This window comes from Ammospiza nelsoni, chromosome 1, assembly GCF_027579445.1.
Source record: "Ammospiza nelsoni isolate bAmmNel1 chromosome 1, bAmmNel1.pri, whole genome shotgun sequence".
Classification (NCBI taxonomy): Eukaryota; Metazoa; Chordata; class Aves; order Passeriformes; family Passerellidae; genus Ammospiza; species Ammospiza nelsoni.
Window position 1 is genome coordinate 23,542,483 of NC_080633.1, and position 27,397 is coordinate 23,569,879.

Below are 27,397 nucleotides of genomic sequence, written 5' to 3' on the forward strand. Positions count from 1 at the left end.
AGAGAAGTCTTCATTATGTCTTTAAGTAGCACAGGAATTCAGCACGAAAGATTTCATAAAATGTCATGTATTAGAGATGATAAAGCTTTAACCTAAAACCAGAAAAAAGCATGTGATAGAAATATTTATTGCAGCAAACATATGCAATTTAAAAATTACAAAATATATGGATAAAACCTGGTTGTGTAGAACCAGATTGTAAAGATGATAAACATTTACACACATACCTCAGGACTGGCAAAAATGGCAATCACATTTCTTATCAATGTCCTTATCCATTTAAGGAAAATGCCTGCATATGGTGTTAAAGTCTGTGAACACTTTATTAAATATTCAGCAAACATTATATGTTGGCAATAGAAACCACATATTTAGGCTTGTGGTTTGAATTATGGTTACAGTGCAACATTGATCTTGCAGGTCGTTTGGCTGTGGAGATTGTCCTCTCAAATGAAAAACAGCACCATTTTCTGACAAATATTATCTGGCACCTTTACATTGCTGTTAACTGAAAACACAAATGCTTGCTCAGGTGTCAGGTTCACTGAAAGATGTAGACTAACATTATGGATGGTATCACAGGAGGAAATAAATAGGAATTTAGGACTCTTTCTCAGTTTTTCAAGAATTTTTTCCCATAGTGAAGCATCTGGAATTAAACAGGGGGATCTTCCTTCATCATTTAATCTCTGCTACAGTAACTGTGAGGAGCATGGGCATGATGAGAATTCAACATGATCTGTCATCTAGAGCTATCTTTAACTCAGACTCTTCCATATATAGGAACATCTGCCTCAAGCACTCTCATCCTAGTGTCCTCATAAGTGAGAGTATTTCTTGGTGTGGGAGGAGAGGAGGTATAATGGGAGGAAATATGTATAAAAAGCTGCTTTCTCAGCTTTGCCATATAAGTAGAAGAATTGACTTAAGCTTTGTACATTGCTTCCAAGTCTTGACTCTGCCTTCAGCTTTCAATATTTCACATTCCTGAGAACGGCTAAGCATGCAGACATCCCCAGCACCCCTGGCTGGGGAGGTGCAGTTTGGGTCACCCACCTACACTGGAGACCATCAGCCAGCTAGATAAACAATGAAAGCACTTTACAGCATCTGTGATAGTCAAAGGTAATAACTGGGCATTTGAGATTTGTAACACACTACTGAAAAAGGTTTAATTACTATTGACAAATATTTTTCTTTCTGATGATGGATTTAGAGGCTGTCACAGATGACCAGAACAGTTTTCCTTGTTTGTATACTGCTGTAAGATTTTTATCTACTGTGGTCAATACATATTCTTTTCATAAAGTAGTTAAAAAATGCAATTTGTAGGACATGAATTGATGTTGAATTAAATCCCAGGATTAGATATTGATTAGTCGTTATTGTCAAGGTGTTCATGAACTCCAGCTTCAAAAGTATCAAGATTAAGGATTCATAGGAAAATGCATACAATTAAACATGAAATTTAATGTAAAAGTACATGTAGATAACTACACTACAACTTTAAAATAATGTTCTAGGGTTAATAACTATATTTCTCAAAAAATAGCTGAGTGAGCTCACAGGACAGGTAGATTATACTGAGTACTCCCAGGATATCAGGGTTAGGTGTTTCCCAAACTGGACTTTTCAAGGTTCCTACAAACATGAAAACATTCGTATCAAGGCAGACTAAAAGTTCATCAAGATGAATGTTTTGTCCCTGACAGTTGCCATTGGCAAGTGGCAGGGAAAGGAGCAAAGGAGAGCACAAACACATAATACTGTGTTTTCAGTCTGCCTCACAAGAAATTTTTGGTGTAGAAACTACCAAGGATTGAATCTGGAGATTTTTAGATCACATAACCATTCTCACATCCTTTACCAAACCAATCTGTTTCTATTTTTTGTCTTCCTCTGACCCACTTAACACTCTGGGCTAAGCTTTTCCCCAGTACTTCCAATTCTGTAGGAAAAAACCTATGTTTTTGAGAATAAAGCCATTTGTGGATAATTTAAAAAATGTTTAGGATAGTAGCATTAACCTACAGTACCAAGTTTCACACTTACGGTAGGTATAGGGCATGTCCCTCAAAACACCTGAACTTTCATGTGAAACATTGTCATGATTTCACATCTTTTCTGTCTGATCTGAATAATTACTGTTTTCTGATGCTTTTTTGTCTATGTTAAACAAGAGAAAAGAAGTTCCTCTCTGCACCTTTTTTCCTGTGCTAAAAGAAAACAAGCAAAATTTGTAAAACATGCCAAACCCTTTCTCAGTGTGGTCCTGCCTGGTGATCCATGACTTGGGGAGCGAAAAAGAAAACAAAGGCAAAATGTACTTCAAACTGCCACTGCTAAATGTACAATGAAGAGAATATTTTTATTTAAAAGAGAGCAGCTGAGCAGCAGTTATTTAATCCATGCTTGAGGGATGGTGGGGAAATGGGTATTTTTGTGAACTCTCTTCAATGACTCCTGTGCAGCTTCATGGCCATGGCTCCAGCAGAAACCAGAACTATAATAACAACATTGCAATAGGCCAGAGTTATGTTGCAAGCATTTTCAGAGTTATACTTCACAGTCACATCCAGTTTGATTGCTTCCAGACCTAAGACATAAAGCTTGTTCAAAAAAAATAATTAAAAAAGACAATCCCTCAAAAAATCCTTTATCTAGCTGAAAAGAACTTTCATGTTGAATAGCATGATGAATTTGCATTCTATAGACTTTAATTAAACAGCCCCTTTTTTTGGAAGTATTATTCCTGTTGCTGTCATCAGCATTTGTTTTGTAACAATGCAAAAGGGACAGTGAACTGTGCTAAGAAATCCTCTTCTTCTGGAACTGAGTAAGTTCCTTTGTGTGAAACTTGTGTGCAGAAATGTGTGCACACACCTAGAGGATGTACTTAGCCTTCAGATAATCTATTGCATTTATAAATTTAGTCTCCCTAAAGTGTATGGGTGAAAATAGAAACGTGCTTTTGTTTGTATACTCGGGGAAAAAAGCTAATTATATGTGTAAGTGAAGTGTAAATATTAAATATTTGGTCACATGGCATTCATTTCACTGCTTTCTTTGCATAACCTACCTTTTTGGTTGCCTTGCCATTTGCAAATTACAGAACCATCCCTGTTTCTGATGGTAACACCTCTAGCCCTGAGCTTACCACTGTACTGACCAAGCAACATCAACTCTAATGCAGAAGAAAATTAAATAACTCCCAAATAATCTAAAGTCACAAATGTTGAGAGTGATTTGTTGGGTTTTTTAAAGGATGGCAACTTGAGTCCACCCATACTAATGCTTCCTACCCATACAGCTGAAAGCAAACGATGAGCCCGTTTCAAAGTGTGGAAATTCCACTTACTAATTGCTTGTTCTTGACAACGTGGAGTGTTTGACCTCGACTCTGAGGTATTTCTGCATAGACAGAATTGCCATGTCTGGTCCCAGACTGAATTATTTAGAAGCCATGTCTGAAGCTGTCAGCCTGCAGAGCAGCTCTGTCGCTGCAAGACTTTCTTTTCCTTCCTAACTCTCCCAGACATGCAGCAGGATTTCTTACCAAATCAGAAGAGCAGGTAGGGAAGCCCGTGGGAAGCAGAAGATGAGAATGCAAAGGGTAACAAAAAAAGAAGGGAAACATGAAGACTCAGGTTTTTGTTTAGGAATGTTCAATAATGTTTCAAAAAGATTTGTAGATGTGTGCAAATATGATCAACACTTTTAGAAAGAATATAGAATCAAAGGTTTAGCTTTTTCTTTGTGTAATCAATACATGTAGAATTTTTCCAAATCCACAGCTATTCATTTGTTAAAAACACATAAGAAGCACAAAGAACTTTTCCAATGTATTATGAAGATTAAGATTGCTGTGAAAATATTCTGCTACCTGCCTAAATTATTGCAAATACTGTAAAGGGAAGGAAAGACTGTTTTGCAGATGGAAATTATTTTGTTAATGTCTGTACCTCTGTTTTGAAAGCCTGAATATGCTTCTTCTAAAGATCTCAGTAGGCCTGGCCTATATGTGCATAAGTATATAATTTAGTTTTATTTATTTTGAAATTAAACAAGTGCATAAATTCCCAGCTCAGGTGGAGATTCCTAATCAGCAATTCTCTCTGTAATTTTAGAAAAGAAATTATGGGAGCTTTGTGAAAGAAAACAATGTGCCAAGTAATGAAATCATTATGAGCTAATTGCAAGTTAACTACTCTAAGCTAGGTCCTGGTTGCCCTACTCCTCTAATATGGGTCAGTAATTATATATGAAATCCTGCTACCAGCATAACCTAATAATTATAACCAGGATGTTTTTAACATAGAATTATTGAAGAGTTCTCAATTTTCCAGTTCTGTAGCCTAAAATGGGAGCTTTGTACAGGGCAGTGCTCTGAATCATCCCTCTGGTCACTTGAAAAGTGGAGCTTGTAGTGGTGCGTGTTGCTAATTACAGCATTTTGGATGTAATTATCATGCTTACAGGATGACTCTTGAGGCCCACTGGTCTGCGTGTATTGATTTTCTAGCTGGTTGACCTATCAAGTGGAAAAGTGGTTATGCCCCACAGAAAATAAGGGAAGGAGTCATCTGTTATGTGCCCAGTAATGTTGCAGAAGAAGCTGTGGAAGTTGGGAATTCAGATACGCAGACTTAGGGCTGTCTGTGTGTCACTTCTCAGCTCCTGCTGTGCTCTACAAGCTGTAGGAAACTGATCTCTAACCTGTGAATAATACGAGAAGAAGGGACTGATGGGAGGCAAATATGTACTGTACCATGGTTTTGCAGTAGAGTACGTGGCAAATAGGATTTCAAAGTGAAATGGGTGACAGAATTTCTCATAATTCTAGTGAAAAATTCTTTTTCAGATATGTTTTTCTTATGACTCTTTGCCCCTTCCATTTTGTCAGGAACTTTTATGTCCTTTGAAAGATCAGTCCTTAAGATTAATTTTTTTTTACAAAGATAAAGCTGTGGTCCTATTCTTACAAGAAAATAAGATAGCATTTGGAGATTAATTTTTTTTCTCAAAGACTGTGGCTCAGAAGAGCAATCACAAGGCTGAAAGCCATGGGAAACTTTCCACTTTTTCATATGTCTGCCACCAACTGCCCTTAATCTTTTTCATCTATTCAGACATGCACAAAGATAATTCACTTAAGACTGAGAAGCCGTTTGTAAAGCAGGTGAAGCATTATTTGATGGGTAGACTAAGACAGGCAGCCCTGGTGTGATCCTCTCCGATCATAAGTACATCACTTAAGGCAGCGGTGCCCTGGTGTTCCCTCTTGTGGGAGGGAGGAGATTGGTGCTTGGGCAGCAATATTGATGTAGAAAACTGCAGAAACAGCAGGGCCAGAGCTGGGGACCAGACCCAGGTCAGCAGCAGTGAAGCTGAGGAGAGACCTTGGCACTGCCAGGGGTATTCATCCGCATTTATTCTTCAGTCTTGGCAACTCTTGCCTGCCCAGTGTAGGGGAAGCCTTTCCCAGGAAAGCAGGAAGAAATGGTCCTGCATCAAAGATTTTCTGCTTAAAATAAAACAAAACTGGAGAAGTCCAAAGAGACAAAGCCCATTCACGCTGAGCTCTGGTGGCTCAGAAACCTCTCAGTGGCTCAGGTGTATTTGGGCCATTGGTTAAGAAGAGAGAGCTTCAGTGTGGGAAGAGCTGAAGTGGAGGAGGATGCCTTCAAGTGAATGTGTGTGTCCAGGAAGATTGGGTAATGACTGGGTTAGGGCAGGATGGTAATTGGCTGTGAAAAATAACTGCAAATGCATGTGTAAGTGAATGCCAGGCATGAAGGGTTTTGTGAGGAAGAGATTAAAGGGCTTACTGTGCAAGTGGGTGTTGGTATTTATGGTAAGGAGAAAGGGAGGTTTGTAATTTACTTGTGCTTAAGGTGGTAACTTTTTTTTGACAGTTTTGCAATCTTTGCCAGGGTCAGCAATTTTTGAAGTGATCCCCATGAACAGAAAGACTTCAGAACTTTTCAGAGGAAACTTGAAGGTCACAGAGTCCTGCTGGTTCAGATATTTGGGATGCTTTAGTCTGAATCACACCATTCGGTTTCTTTCAGCAGCTCATACTTCATAACTGTACAGTTTGCAAACAGGATGCTTTCTCCTTTTTTATTCTTTGCACCTACATTTCTTATTTTCTACTGCTGAAAGTGATTACCAGTAATTGTAAAATTGTGGAAACAATTTTGAAACAGCATAAAATTGTTACAGTGTAATTGGCCATTTGACTTTGTAGACAGATGTAGTTTGATAAACCCTTGTTGCCTCCATACCTCTGCTAGCTTTCAGCTTGCACAAGATTGCTAGAAATAGGAGACATTGTTTAGTGTCTTGGTCATCTCATTTTGTTGCATATTTCAGCCAGAATAAATTCTCTGTTGCCCTACCCATTTCCTTGTTTCCTAACACAAGATGTCAGGGCAGTAACTTGCTGTGGTTGTTGTTGCTGTTGTTATTGGGAAGTGTAGTTTTCTCCATCTGGTTGAAGCACCCTAACAATGAGAATTACAAATCTCTGGATTCTGTGGATTCTATACAACATGATATATATGACATTCAATATCCTGTAACTGTCCTCTGAAACAGGCAGATTTGGGAGAGATTTGTGTCTACCCACAAATCAGAATTATGTGTTTGCTACCTATCTATCCCTATTTTAGCATTATCTTAAATACAGCAACTGATTTCACCAAAGTGAAATTTCATGAGGAGATATGGAAAAGCATTTCATGGGAAACTATTGACATATGTATACAAGGACAGACATTTATGTATAGTAGTGTGTAGGATTCAGGAAATGTGAACATCTGGTTTCTCTTAATAGTCTTTTCTACTATTTAATTAATAAGAATTATATTTATCTCATTCATGTCTGACCTGAAGAATTAATGAAATCTAGTTCTCTCTCAAGTCAACACATCTCCACTGTGTATACATATTCGACGGGTCTTTGTGAACATAGTAAATCCATCTATTTAAAAGGACAGTGTGAAATTCTGTATTAAACCGTGGTCTGCTACACACATGTCCATTCTCCTTTTATTTTCTTTGAACACAGAACACAGTAAAATGTATTGTACAGTGTACCAGTTTGATATCACTTTGACAGACATGATGTGACCTTACAGACACACTCCAATGTACTCTAATCCGTGGTCTCCCAGCTCCCACTCTGCAGGATTTTTGCCATGTTGATGGAACCCTGTGCTTTCACAGAGCAGCTGCAGTGACCCCTCGCCCTGCTCACTGCTGCTGACAGCTGCCTACCATGTGTGGAGGAAACCTCACAGACTAAAATCTCCCTCATAAAGCAAAGATCTTTAGATAAGCATGCAGGCCTGATCATGCTACTACTTTAAAAATAAATAGTTTAAACCCAGAACTTTTGGTGTGGTGCTAAAAGAGTGGTAGCTAAATATTCAAGGCATTCTGCTTGGTAAAAATAATGGATATGTGACACAGTGTCTCCTTTTAAAAACAGAAAGAAGAAAACTTCAGTATAAACAATGAAAGGTATCCTAAGTGTAAACAATCTGCATAATAAATGAGTTGATCTGTCTGTTAGGACAGGTTTGACTTGCTAAACAAGGCTCATCAAGTTCTTCTGGTTTATGTTTAAGAACAGTGTCATAACTGTCAGAAGTCAGAAAAACATCCATCCAATAATTCATGTATCAAACGAGGAAAGTTTATTTAATCTGAATTGTAGCGTTTACCCACACGGGGTACTTACTTCTATCAGGATTTTTATTTAGGAAAAAATAAAACAGAATCAAAGCAAGAGTTTAAAATAAAAGTGAAGAACAAAGTTGGGCATGATGTTTAATCTTTTTTTAATATTAAAACTTGAAATAATTATTAGGTAAAAACAGATTGACATTGTACTCTTAAGGCATTTCTTCACATACAGTACCAAGAATTATATCACTGCTAATGTTTTCCTGCTGAGCTGCTGTCATCTTTTGTCTTGCTGTCGTGGTGTTACATTGATGTACCTTCCCCATTTGGGTAGAGGTCATTATCCTCGTGCCCACTGCATTGCCTCTGCTGTGCAGGTTAACTGCTTGAGGTCTTTTATCTAGACAAATGTTTTACCAGAGCTTTTGCTCCATGATGACACAAACTGTTCCTCAGAGGTCAAATCCAGATGAATTAGCAATGCTGTGATAGCATGTTCCCTGGATATTCACACACTCATTCAGAGACCCAGGGGAGTTAAGGTACCAGCTTTGTGAAATGAATAAAAATAATTACTAAAATGTCCTTTATTTTCAAGACCTTCTTCTCCCAGGAAAATACTTGTATGTTGTCTTTATTTAGTATTTGTGTCACTGTAGAACTGGCTTGTCAAAAGAATGCCATTTTACAATCAAGTTTGACAAATGTATGGTAATCATAATAGCCAATTTTTACCAATAAATTGTGTGCATAATAAGCACAAATCACAGTTCAAACATTTTTTATATGCTAGCTAATTCTATCAATATCTTATTTTTAAAAAGCAGCTTTGAGACTATTAGCCATTCCCTGGGCATTTCTGGTAGTTTCTTTCTGTTCATGAATGATAATCAAGAGGCAAAATAACAAGTGAGAAAATGCCCTAAAGCTTGCTCAGCAAGGCTCAAATTTTACAACATCTAGTTTTTGCTATCAATTATAGGTTAAAAGGTCTAACAAGTACTTTTCACCATGCTCAGAATTTCAGCCTTCAGCATTCAGATTTTGTCAGCCTTGTCCCAAACAGGAAAGGACGTGTACAAGAGCTAATCCTCTGGATCTCTTCATAGGAATTTGAATGCATTCCTTGAATTGTGAAATAGTATTTGATAAGACCTTGCTGAACAAAAGTGATGAGCACTGTAATTTGTCATACATATAAAAGGTTTACTTATTCTGATGTTCATACAAAACTCAATTTAGAAACATAGCTGAAAAATTATTTAGCTTTAGGGATGTGATTAAGACCTACTGAAGCAAATGAAGAAAGGAAGTTTCTGGAGTGCTGATGTGGGGACTAGGAATCCTTCTCTGAATCTGGACTAAATTTCATTTAAAGATTTAAAGTTTAGAATGACAGAAGCAGGACCAAGGTCACTTGCCTTCCCAGAGATCTAAAAGGTATCAATGTGTAGTAGGATTTCAGTATTTATTGCTTTAGCTGCAAATATTTAATTTATGTTGAAAATACCAATACACAAATTTAACTCAGTAATTCCCATCTCTTCCTGTCTCCCACTGGGAAAACCACGTTGGCTTCAAACAAGCTCTCTGTGGGTACTGGCCTCTTTGCATGGAGCCCCTGAAAGGGTCAGGACTACAGTAGTTAGAAAAAAAAGGTCATTTTTATCCATGTGTGTGCATAAAAGCAGAAATATATATATATATCTCAAGGTATGTCTTGTTGCCTTAGAACTTGAAACAAAGAGCACCTCTGAGCTTTGGAGCCAAGAGTTAGTGGTCACGGGTGATAGCTGCAGTCATGTTAGGAATACATCCGCTGCACAGAGAGCCTCGGGGAACACTGCTGTTTGAATGGGCAATATATTCATTTTTCGTTCCTTAGAGTGGTTAGGATTTGGGGCTGGGTTTTTTTAAGTCGATCTTACATGGTAGTACATACATAAAAAGTCTTAAATGTTGTTTGTATGAAAGCATTGGGAGCCAGAGAAAAATCAAATTGTTCTTCAGTCTGAATTATGATTTAGGTCTGTCAAAGACTTAGGTTTTGGGACCAGTTTCACTCTGGAGTGGAGGAAGATTCTCAGCTGAATAGGAACTGATTTAATTAGTGCTTAAATTAATGAGTGATGTCTTTTCTCTGTCTGCTGTCCCTACTGGGGATTAGGCACAGTCTGCCAGGAAGGATACAGGGCTCATCTGAAGTATTGAGGCAATGAGGATGCAGCAAGGGTATAGAGAACTGGCATTTTTATTTTTCAGTTAGGGCAATTAGTTGCATTAGCTTAATCATGTCCACATAGCTTGGTTCGCTATGAAATTTTCTGCTATGGTGCTACAAAACGATCAAAGACTGACACTAGAATTTGATTTTTGTTTGTTGTATGAGTTCATTTAGAGTATGCCAGAGGCTGCTGCAGCCAGTGAACCTAAAAAAATGCCTGTTGGATATCTATTTAGCAGCAGGCTCCAGTTTTTTCAACACTGTCTCCATGTAACCTTTTAATCTAGTTCTTGTCTTTGACTTTTCATATTTTATATATTTAACCCCTTGATGCAGATATTTTGCATTAAGTGCTTTAGAAATCCTGATTTACTGCCTCAAGGGATTAACCAGAATTCCAGTATTCTTGCTTTATCTACATTCATTTACACAGACCATTTATTTCTAATAAATACATTGGCCAGATCATATTTCTCTGCAAACTCTAAGCCCTGAAAATAAATTTATGCAGTGACATAATGAAAATAATAAAAACTGTCTTGCATATTGCTCTTATTCTTGCTTTAAATATCACCTTCCAAAGGCACAGTGGGTTTATATTCTCCAAGTAAACACCACGTTTGAGGTTCATGCTGCAAAGCTCTAATTTTTAGTTGACTTCTAAGGGAATTTAATCAAACTACAGGATATATGATTCAAAGCAAAAAATGTAATTAAGAAAAATCTTTTTCTGTAGGCAAAGAGCAGCTTGTTTTCATTAATTTTATGAAGAATGTTGTTTTTCTTGGCTGAAAACTCAAACTCATGGGACAAAGGAAGATTTATGGGGTGATCCGCAAAATCACACAGGTTTTGTGTTGCAATGCTGTTTATGCAGTGACCACTAGAGTCCCTATAGTTGAAAGTTTATCAGTATTTCTTTTTATAAATCTCTATTTTCAGAAAGGGCTTTTATTCAGAGATTAGCTTTGAGCTAAATACATGCACACAAAGGCTTAGTGTATATGTCCTGTGGTAAGCATGTATATTTTAATGTAAACAATTTATAATATTTTAAGGTCTTATATTACAAGGAAAAATTGAACTGAAGTAAGAACAGCTATTTAGATCTTCTATTCATGTACTGCTTGTGCTTCTTTGTCATTATGCTTTATTTAAACAAATGGCAAACTCTCCAGCAGATGCTGAAAGCCACTAGTATGGGAGATCAGAGACATGATGTCTCTTGCCCTACTCCTTCAAGGTGTCAATGCCCCTTGTGAGGTGCCTGGGCTGAAGATCTATGTGTCATATAAAGTTTTCATCTTTGTGATCATTAGAGTGGAGGTGCAGAACCAGACACACAGCCGGGTTATTGGGTGGCACTTTGACTTATTTCTCCCTTCTGAGTTTTGACCCCTTCTATTTGAAGTTCAAATTCAGCTTTAACTTTGACATACGTATTTTTAAAACAAATAATGAGTTTATTTAGTTAACTGTATCAAATGAAATACCTTTTGTATCTTTAAAAATGTCACTTCACGAAGATCAGTAGTTCACCAACAGTAATGAAACAACAATCTTAACAGAATGCTCTTTCATTCCCCGTAATGTCAGCAAGAGTGTCTGCTTGTTTAATGTTGTAGTAAACAGAAAAGTTCATGGTTCAGTGCTTAAGACTCTGAGCTGTCTCCCCAACTGTTCCTGGCTGCCAGTACTTTACTTACTCAACAGGAAACTAATTTAATTAGTACAAAGAACAGGCCAGTACAGATGCCTGTATGAAATTCTTTCAGTTTTTAGAAGGCATATGCTAAACTCCCTACATTAGATGGAAAAACAGAGATTGTAACATTTACACAATGAAATACCTGTTGACCTGTATTATCAAAGGTTGCTGTATCAAATTATGTTACTGTGGTCTTGCAACATCAAACCAGACAAAATATTTCAGTTGAAAGGCAAAGAAACTGACAGTAAATTTGAGACAAGCTTATGTTCTTATTAGGAATCTCTCCATCCTATATGTGACTAACTGGGAAGATGTACCATTAGTTCTTAGCAATACTGTCTGCTTCTAAAGTCTGCTTCATAAAATTTATTAAAGTGGTAAATTCAAACAGTACTTAGTAAATACCAAAATTAAGGTTTCAAATTTAATTTCGTCCACCTGTGGTTTATGCACTCATCTACAGTTTTCATTTGTCAGGATCATATGCTCTTATTTCTTTGGGCCCTCAAATCACGTTTCGGTATGATAATGGATTGTGAACACAGATGGATAGTTAATGTTTCCTTTCATCTTCATCATTCAGTGTTTCATCCTGTGCATTATGGCTATAGCATCCATAATCTGAACCAGATATGGAATCATTCGTTTCCATGGTGGCTTTTCTCTCTTTTAGTTCTTTGCCAGCCACTTTCACAGTACCCCCATGAGCTGACACGGTATGAAGGTGTCCGTTTTCTGCACTAGGAGCTGAAGTACAAGTATTAAAATGGCAATTGTTAAAAATTAATCAATTATTCTTGCCTGATTTTTCAGAGCTCCTTGCATCCTTTAGTGCTCAATATGTTCAGATTGGATTTCATTCTGCATTGACCTCAGTTGGAGCAGTGAATGCTCAGCATATCTGCAGCCCCAGCCAGGATCCATCTTGGATTACAAAGAAAATCAGAGCTGCCAAGTGAATTTCTGTTTAAAAAAAAAAATTCTCTAGTATTGTAGGAGCTCTGATAATAGTTTTCTAGCACCATGTAAGGACTATGGCTACTGAAACTTAGTTATTTTTTCTTGTCTGTCCATTCAACTTACCTTCCTTCTTCCACAATAAAGGAATTGAGGGTCTTATTTTCAATAAATCTCTTTGTCTTACAAAAGCAGCATATAGTTTGAGCAGCAAATGTGGCAAAGGTTTCTCTGGAGACAAGAAAATGACCATGTGTTAAAGACTACTACAGGTGTAGAAGGGATTAGATATAGTGCACAAGCATTTTAACTTTCCAGAGTTTTAAGTTCCCGAATATTCAGAAACTGATACCGTGGAAGAGGTTTTGGTGCAAGGAATCATACTGATACCTTCTCACTGATACCTTCTTTCACCCTCAGTGAGATGTGTTGCCAGTGGGATTCCTACCTTTCAACCCTCAGTGTGAGGTCAGTAGGCAGCAGTAGGAGGTGATTAGGCTCTGTGTCAGGCTGACACGAGAGAAAACACAGCGCATTGTGCAAACAAGCTTACCTGCTGTTTGTTGGGCAGGAGATAATGTTGTGTGACCCAGGAACAATAGGTCCTCCTGCTGCTGCCGAAGAGACAGGCAGCCTCCTGGCTGTTTGCTCTCTGCTGCCTGCCCACTGCCTCTCCGTGCCTCCCTCTGCCCTTCTTCCTGGCAGTCACATCCCTATTCCCCACCCTGGTGCTTCAGCCTGTTTCCTCTCTCCTTATCAATAAGGAGTCAGCCATGGAATTATGCTCAATAATGCCTGTTCGGATTACTGTGTGTTTAACTTGAAAGGCATTTTTAATATTGCTCTGGTGCTTAGCAACCTCATATTATGCCACTGCCCAAAAAAAACCCACCAAAATTATATTTGCAAGGATGGGAAGAAGAGTCCACCCCTAACTTTATCAAAGTTAAATGTTATGGAAGTTGGTTCTTTCTCTTTGAACATGTTATTCTTCTGATTGTTTTGTTTGCCTGCCTGTCCTGGTCAAAGATTAAATGACTGAGAACATGGCAAATCCTGGCTTTCTCATTTAACCACTATTAATCACTTGACATTGCATTCAGAGTCAGTTTGCACAAGATATGTGAAAAGCAAGAGCCTCACTCGCATGCTGGCTTAACAGCCAGCAACATTTTCCCCTCCCATCTGCTGTTCATTATTATTTAAAAACAAGTCAGGAGACAGAATTGGATTAGCAGAGTGGGTGGCACCAGTGGAAAACAAGCTCTGTGTTGGCAGTCACCCTGCCAAGTTCATGTGAAATTGCCCATTTTAGTTGGCAGCTTCAGCTCAGCTTGGTGTGATGACGTATGGGCCTAGAGGGTAAGAATCTATTTCCATATTATAGCAGCTTCTGCTGAGAAACCTCAGAGTTTGTAGCTGTGTGCCTGCCTGGCTTTGGCTGCAGGCTCCCCTCCTGGACTGCTCTGCCACATGGGGCTCTGGCCATGGTCTCAGCATTTCTCCAAGGTCCCCTCAGCAGCTCTCCCTGTGTGCTCATACTCAGGCTGCCCCCCAGCTACTCCATTGCTCCCAAGCCATAAGCATGTTGAGTGTCAAGAAGCAATATAGGGAAGCTCATAACCCTCTCATTTGTGGCACCCACAGAATCAAAGGAGAGGAATCAAGCCCTTGCTTTGACTTTTAAGGGTCAGTAGTTTCTCAAAACAGCAGGGATATGTATTTTATGTTTGAAAAATAAATAACAGTGTGTGTAATTTACACATTGACTCAAAACTCAATCACCTCATAAACAGGCATTTACAAATGAAAAATTAACTTCTTTAAATTAATAAAAATTCCCTGTTTCAAGTATTAGTGATCTAGAATTTCCCAGGATATGATTTCAGGGTCCAGTGTTGTCTATTGTAATTCTGCATAAAGGAAGTTTTGGTGCCTTGCATTGAAATCCATGTGACAGGGATACCACCAACTAAGTCAATTCCGTAAAATAAGCTCAAAGATATTTCAGGAACCAGACTGCCCCTAAGTCCCTCAGCTGTGATTAGTGAGTTAACAATAACATTTCTTATTTCAGAAATCTTTTTCATCCTCTACTTACTATAGAAGGAAAATAATTAAAATAACTCTATGCAAAGCCCTTTCAAAGCACAAAGAAAGTATCTTTCTGAGTTTACAGTACCCTTATTGTCAGTTATTACTTGACAGGATAAAAATGTTTGAGAAGGGAGAGTTACAGGCTGTTGACATGCCTTTAAACTATTTATTATAATTCCCAGAATTTCCTATGCATTTTTTGATATTTTTTTTTCCTTTGGACACTCTCTACTGCTACATATTACTTTAGATAGCATTGTTTTGGGGATAGTGAAGAAATCTTGCAGAGAAATCTTGCTATTGGGAGTATATGATCCTCTTCTGTGCAATATGTGAAACAGAAAACCTTATTCCTGTTAAACCTTGCTATCACAGCCTGTGCATGGTAACACCCCTGGTCTACAATAGTTTGACAAAGGTGGACAAAACATGATGCATGATGCCATTACAAACCCCCAGCCACTTAAATGAGGAGATGAGTTGCACCTTGGAAGATGAGAGTTGGTGCACAGGTCTGCAGTGGGAGCTTTTTATACATTGTATGATTGTTGTTGCCATCTTCCTGTTCTTTATTCAGCAAGGATGGGCTGAGAGAAATGTCAGGAAAGGGGCAAATATGTCCCAGTCAATGATCAAAAAGTAGCACCCTTGAAAAGGTGTGTATTTATCACCCAATGGCTGCAAAATTTGAACACAATGTACCAGTGAGGTGGTTAGGTGGTATTGCTATTAATGTATCAAGCTAAAGACCTGTGTTTTGGAAGGATTTATTTCTGTGATGAACTCAATTTTAGAAGTCCTACTGTGGGTGAGAGATGTGATCAATCCAGTAGCAGTGCCTTTGTTACTGCCTATGCAGAGGCCGGAGCACATCACTTAGGCACAAAGAGGCAGCTCAGTTCTTTGTTCATTCTTTATGCATGAGCTAGTTACTCATTTCTCCATACATAACTGCTATCATTCTTCATACCTAAACTGTATTTTGTTTCTGGATGAACTTAAAAGGCTTTTTGGAAGGGTGTAATAATCAGAAGCCTGTACTTTAAGGTGAAAAGGGCTAATGAGATTCAGAAAGCCACACTATCTATTTGTAGAGAGCAATCCAGCATTCTCCTGGTGCATCTATTTCACCTCCTTTTGCTATTTAAACCCAGAGCATGTCAGTTACAGAAGTGCTGGGTATCACTGTATAATTGTTACCTGTCCATCTGCTCTGCTCTTTCTTTCTCTTCTTTCCTGTAACAATTTTCAGCCTCATATCTTTGATATCTTTTGTAGATACAATTTACACTTTACATTACTCAACTGGAAACAAGCTAATCAGGTGGATTGAGCTTCAGTTGCCACAAACAAACCAGAACTTACTGCAGTGCTGTGCTGTTCAGTAATGCTAGAGAAGTTTCAGTTTAAAAAAAATCATAAATGAATTTATGTGCCCACCCAGATTTATTTTAATTAAAATCATCCATGAGTCTTGGCTGTTGCTTTGACTACTAAGTACTTACAAATAAGCTTAATAGACATGTTTGTTTTTTCCTCAGCTGTAAAAATATATATTCTGCTATGATTGGTTTTTTATCTGATTTATTTAAATAGAGTTAGGTAAAGATGCAGTTTATAGGGAAGGTTAAAGGGTCAAAATCGTATTTAATTAACTTATACCCACTTGGGAAGCAGCCAAGGTAAAAGAATGCAGTGAAAGTAAGCTTCAAATAATATGAAATCTTTGAAAAGGACTAACCACCTTTGGTGAAAGGCTTTCCTGTTCTTAACATTGTGTCATTTAAACTATTTAAATGAGCTATGCAAAACCTTACTTTTATAATGGAGCTTCAAAAGAGATTAAGTATTTCTTGCAGTTACAAGAAAACCAATGCTTATAGCACTTTTGTAAGAAAAGCCTTTAGTGCTCCATCTTACCATGATCCCTGTCTTTGCATACCACAAAATGCACAGTATGTTGCACCTGATTTGACATCTGCTGTTTCTGCCACAAGCCTCTCTTGTATGCGAGACTGTTTTTTAAAAACATTCTTAGGTCTTTTAAAAAACAAAAGGGAAGGGAGAAGCCTCTCCCTGTAATATCTGAAAGTTCAAAGACTGTAGATCCTGCTTGGTTTCTAAAAGTTGTGTCTGAGAGGAACCTCATGCTAGATTTCCCAAACCATGCAAAATACCTGAACATCTTAGTCATACATAGTGGAAAAGGTTCTTACCCCAACCAGAGTGGGAACTCTGAGAAATGAAATCACTGAGCTGCTTTGTGATCTCCTTATGTACTAGATAGAATATTCTCATTGCTGTAGTGATGCTCTGTAGAGGTGCTAATTCTGGAACATTTTTTCCACTTAATGCCACAGAGACTGCACTGGGGAAATATTTCTGTTTCAGTGCTCCATATAGTTTTGTATGTAAAAATGGAACTGGCAGGGAAGAAAGCAGCTGGCCTGAAGCTGCCAGTAACTATTTCTAATGTCACAGATTTTCAGCAGAAATCCCAAGTGGGAGCTGTATAGGTGAAAGGCCTGCATAGCAGTATTCAGCAAGTATCAGCACATCCTCTAGGGAATGGGCATGATGACAAGCAATATCTCATAAAGACACCATTGCATTTCCTAAACTGGGATTTTTTTTCTCCTCTGTTCCATTCTGGTCTCAAGAACTCTTAGGTTGGGAAACAACTGAGGCTTGAAAATGTCAACTGCAAAGACTTCCTGATATCTGTGTCAATAAATACCACTGTACAACATGCATGGTATGGGTGGACACACAGATTAAGAACTTAGGAGATAATCATATTTGGAAATGTATTCCAAAATTTAAATACATCTATTACTTAAACTTGCCATTAATATAATATACTATACTATAATAATGGAAAAGATCCTTCTGCTTCAGCAAATGAAGTCTGCTTTCTGCCTAATTTATATGTGCTCAAGTGTTTTAGTGCTGTCCTAAAAAAATGTATTTCAATTGACATGACCACTTTGCCATGATGCTCAGTCTCTCAAAAGTCACAGCAGCAAACAGAATGCATAACCAGATGGTGTTTAACTAGAAGGATCTTTACTATCCCGAATGCAGCTGCAATAATCTCTATTCTGTCAAGCTAAAAACAAAGGCATTCATAACTCCACATTCCAGATTAGAAATTCTTTGCTGGTTTGAAAAGTAGTTTCTAGGAAGAACGCAAATGGAAATAAAAATGCAGGTGAGAAATGGATTTTTTTTTTCTTTTGTTTATCCATCCCTCTTTTTTTTTTCTTCCTTCTGCACCTGAACACTCACCCTGTCTTCTCAAAAAAAAAAAAAAAAAGATGTAACTTAATTCCAAGCTGCCTGTAGGTACTTGCAGGCTAGTAGAATGATTGTGGTACTGATAAACATTTGCACATTGTTTTCTTAATGCTTAGCATTTATCTGTGGGGTCTGAGGTAGTTTCTGAGGTAGTTTATAGTGTTGTGATCCCTTGCAGAGGCATTTTTAAATTTCAAGGAATCTTTGTTAGAACAAAATGGTCCACACCCATCTCTAGACTGTCCCAGATCTACTCTGCACTGATTAAACCAGCAGCATTAAATTTGCTCCAAGATTACTTAGCTTTCAAGAAGCAACTTGACTAATAATATTAACAATCACATGTATACAAAATGCCCTGTTTTGAAATACCTGCAGATACTTTATTTTTTCAATGAGGCAGGGTTTAATTTTTGGGAGGAGGTAAATGCTAATGAGTCATATGCAAGTATTTAGTCTTTCATGTGTCATTTTGTCGAGCAGACTTTGCTTTGGGGATAAAAGCATTTCCCATGGCAGGGAAAAGCAAGAATAAATTTCTGATTCAGTTCTCTGAAGAGATACACTTCTTGTTATGTTAGATGAGGGGGAGTGGAAGGAGATGGTCAAACACATCATCTAATTTGGGTTCTGAGTTGGTCAGCTGTTGTGTTGCAGATAATATAAATAAATAAATAAATAAATGTGCTTAGGTTTGAGCTGATAAATGGCACTGTTAAGAGCAGCTACCATCATTCCTGACGCTGGCAGTCAATAACTTTCATTTGTGGTATTTGGAGGGCACAGTTGATCTGCTGTCCCTGAACTCTAGGGTTATATTCTTCCTTCAAAGCTAGATAGTGACCTATAAAGAATCAGATGCTTTTCTATCCTGTCTGAATTCTCTGAATTCTGGTTAAATATGACTTGAAGCCTCACAAACTGTTAAACATCTCCTTAATATGTTGGCAGGCCAACATATTTTTGCTAAAAAAAATAAAACCAACCAAAAAAATTCAAAGAACTTCCAGTCAGAGGCATGGGCTCTCAGCCATCTCTTGTTTGCTGCTCCCTTGAAACATGTACCGGAGATTATCCTTATTAGGCCATCTTACGGGTATTCCCAGAGCTTTTGAGTATGGTTTTCTTCCTTTTTAATTAGTAGGTCATTAAGTGACAACTTCTGTCTGCTCCTCTAAGTGGCTGGCTAAGGCAGATTTCACAGTGTTTCCAGATACCTGAAAATAATTAGTCATTTGTGAGTTGGGAGGTGGCTTCAGATTTTAGAATGAAGCTTTGTTCTTCATAATGCACTGGGGAATGCTGCTGATTAAAAATAAGGATGTTATTCCATCATTTTGTCTTTGCAAACCAGAACAGTGTGATAAATTTCTGTCTAGCTCTATCCGGGCAGTTCCTTCTTACTCCCTCACCAGTTTTCAATCCCATTAGCTGTGATGAAGCTAGTTGGAAGTTTGGCATTACCTGGATCACTTCATTATCAAGTTCCACATTAAAATGTCACTTTTGATACCTTTAGTGAGACAGTGTACAGAGTTCTACAGAAAATTTTACAATATGAGTGACAGGGGCACAAGTGGCAGGGCAGGAACAAGGAAATAGGTTTGGAGCAGGGGGAATTCCTTGAGCTGGCTCTGCCACAAATGGCAGAAGGGTACCACAGCTAAGCTCACTCACACCCAGCTGCTTGTAGTTGAATCTCCCATCCCTTGACTGTTTAGCTCTACAAGAGAGTTTAGCAATGAGCAAATCTCTCAGCAGCCTCTGGAGCTCCTTTTGTCCAGAGATGGCTTCAAACCAATAATAAACCTGTTAACCAAGGCATTAATGCCTTTATAAAATTTTCCAACAGGTATTTCCTCTCTCAGTTCTGTTATACACAACTGTAACAGATAAGCTTTTCTTTCTTTACTTTTTTTTTTTTTTGCTTTCAGATATTTTAATTCAGGTGTCTACAAATTTTGTTCAGGCATAGCATTTACTTATCTGTTTCAGAGATGAGAGCTGGTGCTACCACTGAGATAAGGATCTCATTGTGTCAAACACTGGCAAAAATTGTAGGTTTAGGTTCTCTCATTATAGATCCAGCGAGACAGCATTTCTCCAATTCACATTCAGTCAATTCCTCTTTGGAAAATTTTTTTGCAAGTTATCAGGGTGAGAAGCACAGCACTTTAGACACATCACATTAATCAGATAGGAAAAGGTTGGAGGAAGTTGTAGGGATTTGGATGTTTGTCAGGTTTGAGAAGTATATTCTTGCAAACAACTAGCACTAATATTTTTCTGTTCTTGATGTGTACCAAAACCCTCCATTTGTGTTTTTGTTTTTAATAAGGTTTCTATGGCTTTGCATGCAAACTATATTAAGATCAATAACACTGCTATTTTTGTAGTATCTTCATCTGAAGTACTAGTTTTCCCAGAGCTCACTCACAGAGGGCTGTGCTTAATTCTCAAAAACTAGAAGACATGTAGTAGATTCAGTCCTGGCCACTTTTCATGTGAAGCCTTATTCAAATGGTAATTGTGAAGGGCTTTGAGGACTTTGTTCTCAACTCAAAGAAAAAGCTTCAGCTGTGGGCAGATAGGGTAGGAAAGATTTTTTTGCTGAAAGACTTGTAGAAAACTAATTTGGAAGTTACCACAGCCACTCAAAAGTTAAAAGTATACCTACAAATTAACTGTGAAACCAATCACATTATCAAATAACTTTGGAAATTAATACCATGTATAAAATATATTACAGTAAAGATCAGGCTTGTTGTATTCCTTTTTTTGTCCTCACAAGACACACTGTGAAGGAATTAATGATAATATTTTGTAGAGACCTGTGTGCAAAGTATGCATGGTTGGTTTGCAATTATTGATATGCATATATGCTACTTAGCAGCTGGTGTGTAATTTAAGGGTAAGTGTTGGCTCTTCAGAATCAACCTCCCACACTGGACTATTGGGTGCACATTCACCAAGTCAGGTGATGCAGGACTTTCATTTTGAACTCATACTGTGCATAAAGGTACAATTTGGAAAACTCACAGTAAAGGTTTCAAGTACTACCAATGTTGCAACTGTTCTAATATTGCATTTTTGATAAATTTGACTGTATTTACATAATTTGAAATATTGGTGGCTCCAGCTAAAACAGGGCACTAATTTTGAAGACACTAAACCCAGAGGCTGGGACGTAAACCAGGGCCCTTGTTACAAAACAGGTTGCAGTGGGATGAAATCACTTGCCTACAGTCACATTCAGCAGCAAAGCCAAAATCTTGGTTTCTGTTTTCCAGCCCCATGTCCACAGTGCCACAGACATCTCACCTTTCAAATATTATGTTACTTATTTAAATGATGCTCAGAAAATAATTTAGCTTATAATTGTATTACTATTCTGGTTTTTATTTTCTTACTAGCTTACAGTGTTTGTCTAGCACTCACTTCTTTTAGGTCATCTCTTCGCACCCACCCTGAAATTGCAGTCAACTCCCACACGCAAATCTATTTAGAGTTGCAGGGCTCTGCTTAGAGGCAAAGTCAATCTGTGAAAAATTCTTTGTGGAGAGAGGAATTGGTAACGCAGCAATATGTCCATAAGGATCTGTATTATGATTTATATGTTAGAACTGTGACAAATGCACAGCAAATGGCATCACCTTAGAGTCTGGGAAATCCCTGGTGTATAAGAATAACAGTGCAGTAACTAAGACACAAGAGAAGAAAACAGAAGAAGTTAACCAGTTAATCCTGTGTTACTTATTTGTCAAATATGGTTTACTGCTAAGTACTCATGGCACTTATAATTATAATGTGTAAGAATCCTGTACAATGCTGCATCTGTGAAAGAGTAGTAGCCAACAACTGCCAAGATGTTCTAGAGGTGTCATTTAAGCATTTAATGAAATTAAGTAGCTAAAGAAATATTAAATGAATTGGAAAAGATGTGGCCTGTGTGAGGGGAGAAAGGTGAAGATATTCTTTGTATTGAATTATGCCCCATCCTATGAACAAGACTGGAAGTCACATTTATAGTGTGTTTTGCAAAGGGGATTACACCTGATATTTTGGCCACACACATAACTTGCACATATTTTGCTACAGCTTCTTTCTTTCTTTAGATACAGGGGTGCAGAATCCTGAGTTGACACTATAAACTGACTTTGTCAACATGGACTTTGACAGAAACTGAAATTAAACTACAATAATTCAGCCCTATTCAGCTCCTGAAAGTTGCTTTGTAGACAAATAACAGGGAAGAAGATACTTGGCTTCAGTGCTATTTCAGGAGTATCGCAAATTCACTACGTTCCTGTGCATTACAAGGCTTCTGAGTTCAGGAATCACTAACCAGCCTATAGTTGAAATTGTTTTCTTCAAACCCTTCTCAGTTTGTCCAAAAATCCTAGTTTTTCTAGTGTGTCTCTTTTTCTTCTTCTTCTACTTTTTTTTTTTTTTTTAATAAATTTTTAATAGCAGCCATAAGTCTTGCCTCTCCTGTGTATTTTGGGGCATGGATAACTAGATAAAACTAAAGCCCAGCAGAAAGCAATTTAAGAAACCTTATATTTAGCCTTAGTGAATAGTATTCCTTAGGAAATCACAAACAAGGTATAGTCCATCGAAGAAAAGCTTCCAACAAAGCCAGGCTGTATACTGAGATAATCTTTGAACTAGCACCTCTGAAGATACACAGAGCAACTTTACAGGCATCAATCTACTGAGCCTTGTCCATGGGGTAATTCTGAGCCTGAGCTAACAACACTGCAGATCATTTATTTTTCATATATAAGAACAAATGCATTTCTTTTAAATTTCACGGAAGTAAAACTTCCCTGTGAAGGAAGGCACACTATACAGTGTGACAATTACATATTTTAAAGCATATATTTACAGAAATGCCTTTATATGCTCATCCTTTCTACACACAATCAGACTCATACATACACATTTTTTGTATGTTTGCATTTGTGCACATATATCATAGACATAGATAAAAAAATAGAACATGTATGCACGTATATGTGTATATATATTTGAAGGGGAAAAAGGATTTATGGCAGTTGGCCAGATTTAATTTGTCTGCTTGTATTTAGCACTTAAGGGCTTATATACTCAGTTTGCTCAAAAGAGTGAAGAAGTACTCCTTGCTTATGCCTCAAATCAGAAATGCGTGAAGTGCAGCTGCAGAGATAATACATTCTCCCCAAAGGCTTTGGCTGAGCAAATTAGGTGTCAATGGGGTGCCTGCGCAGGCAGTACTCTCTCTAATTAGTCTCTTGAGCCTAGTTGGTGGCAGGTATAAGATGATCTAATCAATTGGTCTGTGTCTGATGGTACGTGTAAAAATCCTGGCAGGCAGAGCTGTCTCCCACAGGTCACTCACCTGCACAGCAGGAACGCTCATTTTCATTTTTCATCTCTTCCATCACATGATGCTGACAGTTGGTTTTAAGGAAATTGAATCCAAAAAATATCTAGTTCATAGGGCATGTAGGTCAAAATAAAGTTGCATTATGGGTACTGGTGATCCAATTAATTAATATTTATAGCAACAAGTTGCACGTAGATATTATCTGAGTGCAAATAGTATTGCTAATGTTGGGTTGGCTTTTTAAAATGATTTCTCTAACAAAGGTAGGAATAAAAGGTGTGGGGAAAATCACCTGTTAATACTGTACTTTTTTTTCAGAGAGGATGAACAGTATCTGTGGTGTCTGCATGTGTGGTGGAGGGAGAAGCAGGAAGAGTATTATTGTTGATGATCTTAAATACCTTCATGCTTCAGCTCATAAAGAATACAGTATCTCCAGCTGTCAGCTCACATTTTTATTTTAAAACTGGAATACTCTTATAATACTGCTGCATCAGCTGCCACATAAATAGACCTGCACTCTGAGTGTGCTTTGCATGCTAAAGACTCCGCAGGAGCACAGCTCCACCCGATGTGATAATTTATACAGAAATTAAAAGTACCTAGAGAAGGATGCTGATGCTGCCAAAAGGAACATGTATTGAACTGGTATTTTTACAGGACAGGATGTTCTTTCACTAATTAAAATAAAGAAAAATATTTGGGATTTAATCACCTTCCTCTGCCTCATGCCTTGAGAGTATGATTAATGTTTAAATTACAGGCTTTGGTATGCCTTTCTAGAACCACTGTAACATCAACAGCCACTGCATTCTGAAGCTGGCATCTGCTGTTTTTAAGGTGGATTAACACTCTATCCTCCTCAGGGTCTGCGACAAACAGAATATATGCAGCAGAATTTTCCTCTAGGTAACAAACATAGAAATGAGTCACTTCATGTAGATCACTTAATATTTCAAGTACATCATTAACTTACTTGTAGAAAGCTATTAGATTTAGTAGAGTTGTCACAAAAACACAAAGTACCCGGTTCTGTGGTGAAAAAAGTTGATTTTTAAGGCAATCTTCAATGTTTCAGTGTTTGTTGTTGATTGTTTGTTTGGGATTTGTTGTTTTGGTTTGATTTTTAAGGAGATATGAAAGAATCCTACTTTGCTCTTGGGAAATTACAGGTTGTAAATATTCCATTTAACAATTTACAATTTTATAAGCAAAGCTGTGACCAGAGGCCATAAACATAATCTGCCAAGTCAGCAGGCAAAACTTTGATTTGTATGATGAGGGAAATGTATAAATTCTAAGCAAGGATATTTCTAAAATATATCTTTAAAAATGCAAACATGGAATATAAAGCCATCTGGGAACTGAATGGCAACACTGTGTAGAGGGCCCTGCCTTGGATCTTTGTGGTGTGAACAACTGATGTTTCATTTCAAGAGCCACTCTGAAGAAACAATGCTTTTTTAATAAAAAGATTGGTTCACATCGGTATAAAATTTTCTGGGGTTTTTTGTAGATTTTCTACTGTGGATAAAGAGATGCTCTCCCTGTTTCTCCAGTTTAGGAGAGTTGTCTGTTTAATGTCTCATTTTAAACCAAATTAAATGTGAAGAGTAAGTGCACAATGATTAGAGCACTCCTCTGACAAGTGGCATATCTGTGTTCAGCAGAAGAGAAAGCTGGCACTGCACCCCAGCTCTCTGAGGCAGGGGAAGGGACTTCACCTGCTGACTCCACTTTTGAATTGACAATACACATTCAGAGAATTCGGGATTCAGGTACAAACATTATCTATTCCTAAGCACCACACTTGTTGTGTCATGTAAGGATTTCAAACTCAGGAGAAACACCTTGGCAGGCAGAGCTGAGGGTTCAGAACACCCTGTGCATTCTGGCACTGCTGTGAGCAGGGGGTCTGTCATGCAGGCTGCCTTCCCAAACCAGGCCTGTTGCACATTTCAACACTGCAGAGACTGAGACCACCATACTGTTCCCTGGTTCCAGCTGCACTGGGTCCTTTAGCTTTCCCCAGCCAGAGCCATTAGTGAAATGTGGCATCAAATCATGTTCTTTTCCAGTGATCTAATCTAAATCTGGAGCCTGTGCAGAAAGTGGAGGGTGGTGTTGCCCACCATACACAGTGTCTAAGCTTCACAAGAAACCAGTTACAGCCCTGGCACGGCAGGAGCCAGCAAAGCTGGAGCTGGTAGAGTTGTGATCTTATAACTGTGATCTGCCTTACACTGAGCCAGAGCAGGAAACCTGTAACTCCTGCTACCCTTTCTTAGTTTTCAGTGTTCTGCCTGCAGTGTGCTTTGGTGCTGGCAGTAGTCCAGTGTGCAAAGATGCTTTTTCCCCCCATGTGTTATAGGGTAGCAGCTCTCAGTTTATTAATTTCTAAAGAATCTCTTAATGTTCTAAGGCTTGATTCTGGAAGTGCTAGGCTCCTAATGAAGGTATTCCCCATTTCACAAGCTCAGGCCCTGCCCTGGAGAATGTGTCATCAGCTTTGCCTACAAAGCCAAACTTGAAACCAGGCAATGTAGTGTTGTTACTGGGATATTGTAGCATAATCCCAGGAGAAGTGTGATACTTACCTCATTTAGATACTGTCCTGAGGTCCAGTGATAGAAAGGAAAAGTTCTCTGTAATTAAACTGCAGTTATTCTCAAATGAGCAATGACCCTCTGAGCAATTAGATAACTACTGGAAAAACATGCATCCAGAGACTTTGCTATCCTTATAATTTTATTACCTGTCTCAGACGTCCCTGCTGCTTATGCCAGTCTCTGGAACTCCAGTAATTTGGGTTTAGCTTGAAATTAGGCCAGCTATTCTGGACCTGGGCAGATGCAGCTTCCAACTTGCAAGCCTGCTTTCCACAACTGGAGTGTGGGTGGCAGTGGGGGCAAATGCAACCTCAGCATTGGAAGGAGCTTTGGGAGTTCAGTTGCTTCTTTCCAAGAAGGAGGTCCTAAAAAGAACACCCCTGAAAAGTGCTCATGAAGGAAGGGAAATCTGAAATTTGGGGAATATTATCACTGGTGTTTCATCACTGAGCAGTTGTGAATCTCTGCACGTTCCAAATATTGCTTTCCTTTTTAAGCTTTTGAAGGTAAACTAAATGCATCAGCTCAAATGTATTCCTTGAAACAAGATTTATTGGCATTTCAGCCAAGCTTCTAGACATTGGGGAAAGTGGGACTTTCATGTGGAATAGACAGTCCACACAAGCTCCAGACACATTTAGAAAACAACCCAAGAAGGACTCTAGAGGTAGTAGACTAAGCTGCAAGAGGGCCCAAGATGCTTAAGAAAAGACTTTCATTAATCCAATTCAGGTATCCTGGTGCTAAAAGAATAGAAGAAGAGCTCTCAAGAATCATGACAGGAACCCTGGAAATTACAGAAGTTAAGATATTGCATAGACATTGGGGTGCTTTGTTGAAAGCCACAATGAAAGTGCTATGCTTGAAACTGCAGTTCAAAACCAATGTCTTGTTTTTCTGCTGCTTTTGAAATGAGGACTAGACTAGATTCACTGGCACCTGCATCCAGTTTGATTTAAATAGTTTTAGGACATGCTAATACAAACCAGTTCCATGCTCAATGAATATTTCAGCATTCTTTTTTTTAAGGACTGAAATTCCTTCACATCTGACTGTCTTCCTGCAACAGCATTTTAAAAATGTATCAGGTCTGTGGTTCTAGTCTTGGAGAACTTAACAAATATATTTTCAGAATTTCTCAGAAAGTCTCACTTTATTACTTGACATAAAATTCTACTTGGAGATTTATTAAGAGTTAAATGTGTTAATTATAAAATCCTTTCAGTGGCTTCAGTTCATCCAGTTCATCTAGCCTTCATTCAGCCTTCACGTGGCTCTTCTTGCAGTTATTGGATACTTTGTTTTCCTGTCCCACATTCTCAGCCTGCCTCCTGTTTTGTGTAAACCTCAGAAACATAAGGATACCTTCGTGCAAGTGCAGCCATTGCTTTGAGCTTCATCAGTAGAGTGAAAAACAACATAAGTGAAGCTATTGATGGTGT

The 27,397-nt window shown here is 38.1% G+C and overlaps 1 protein-coding gene across 6 annotated transcripts in view; it reads left to right on the forward strand.

Moving 5' to 3' along the window:
* The window catches only part of CDK14 (cyclin dependent kinase 14), a 326,690-nt gene that overhangs the window by 278,326 nt on the left and 20,967 nt on the right, over positions 1-27,397 (forward strand). The window lies entirely within an intron of this gene.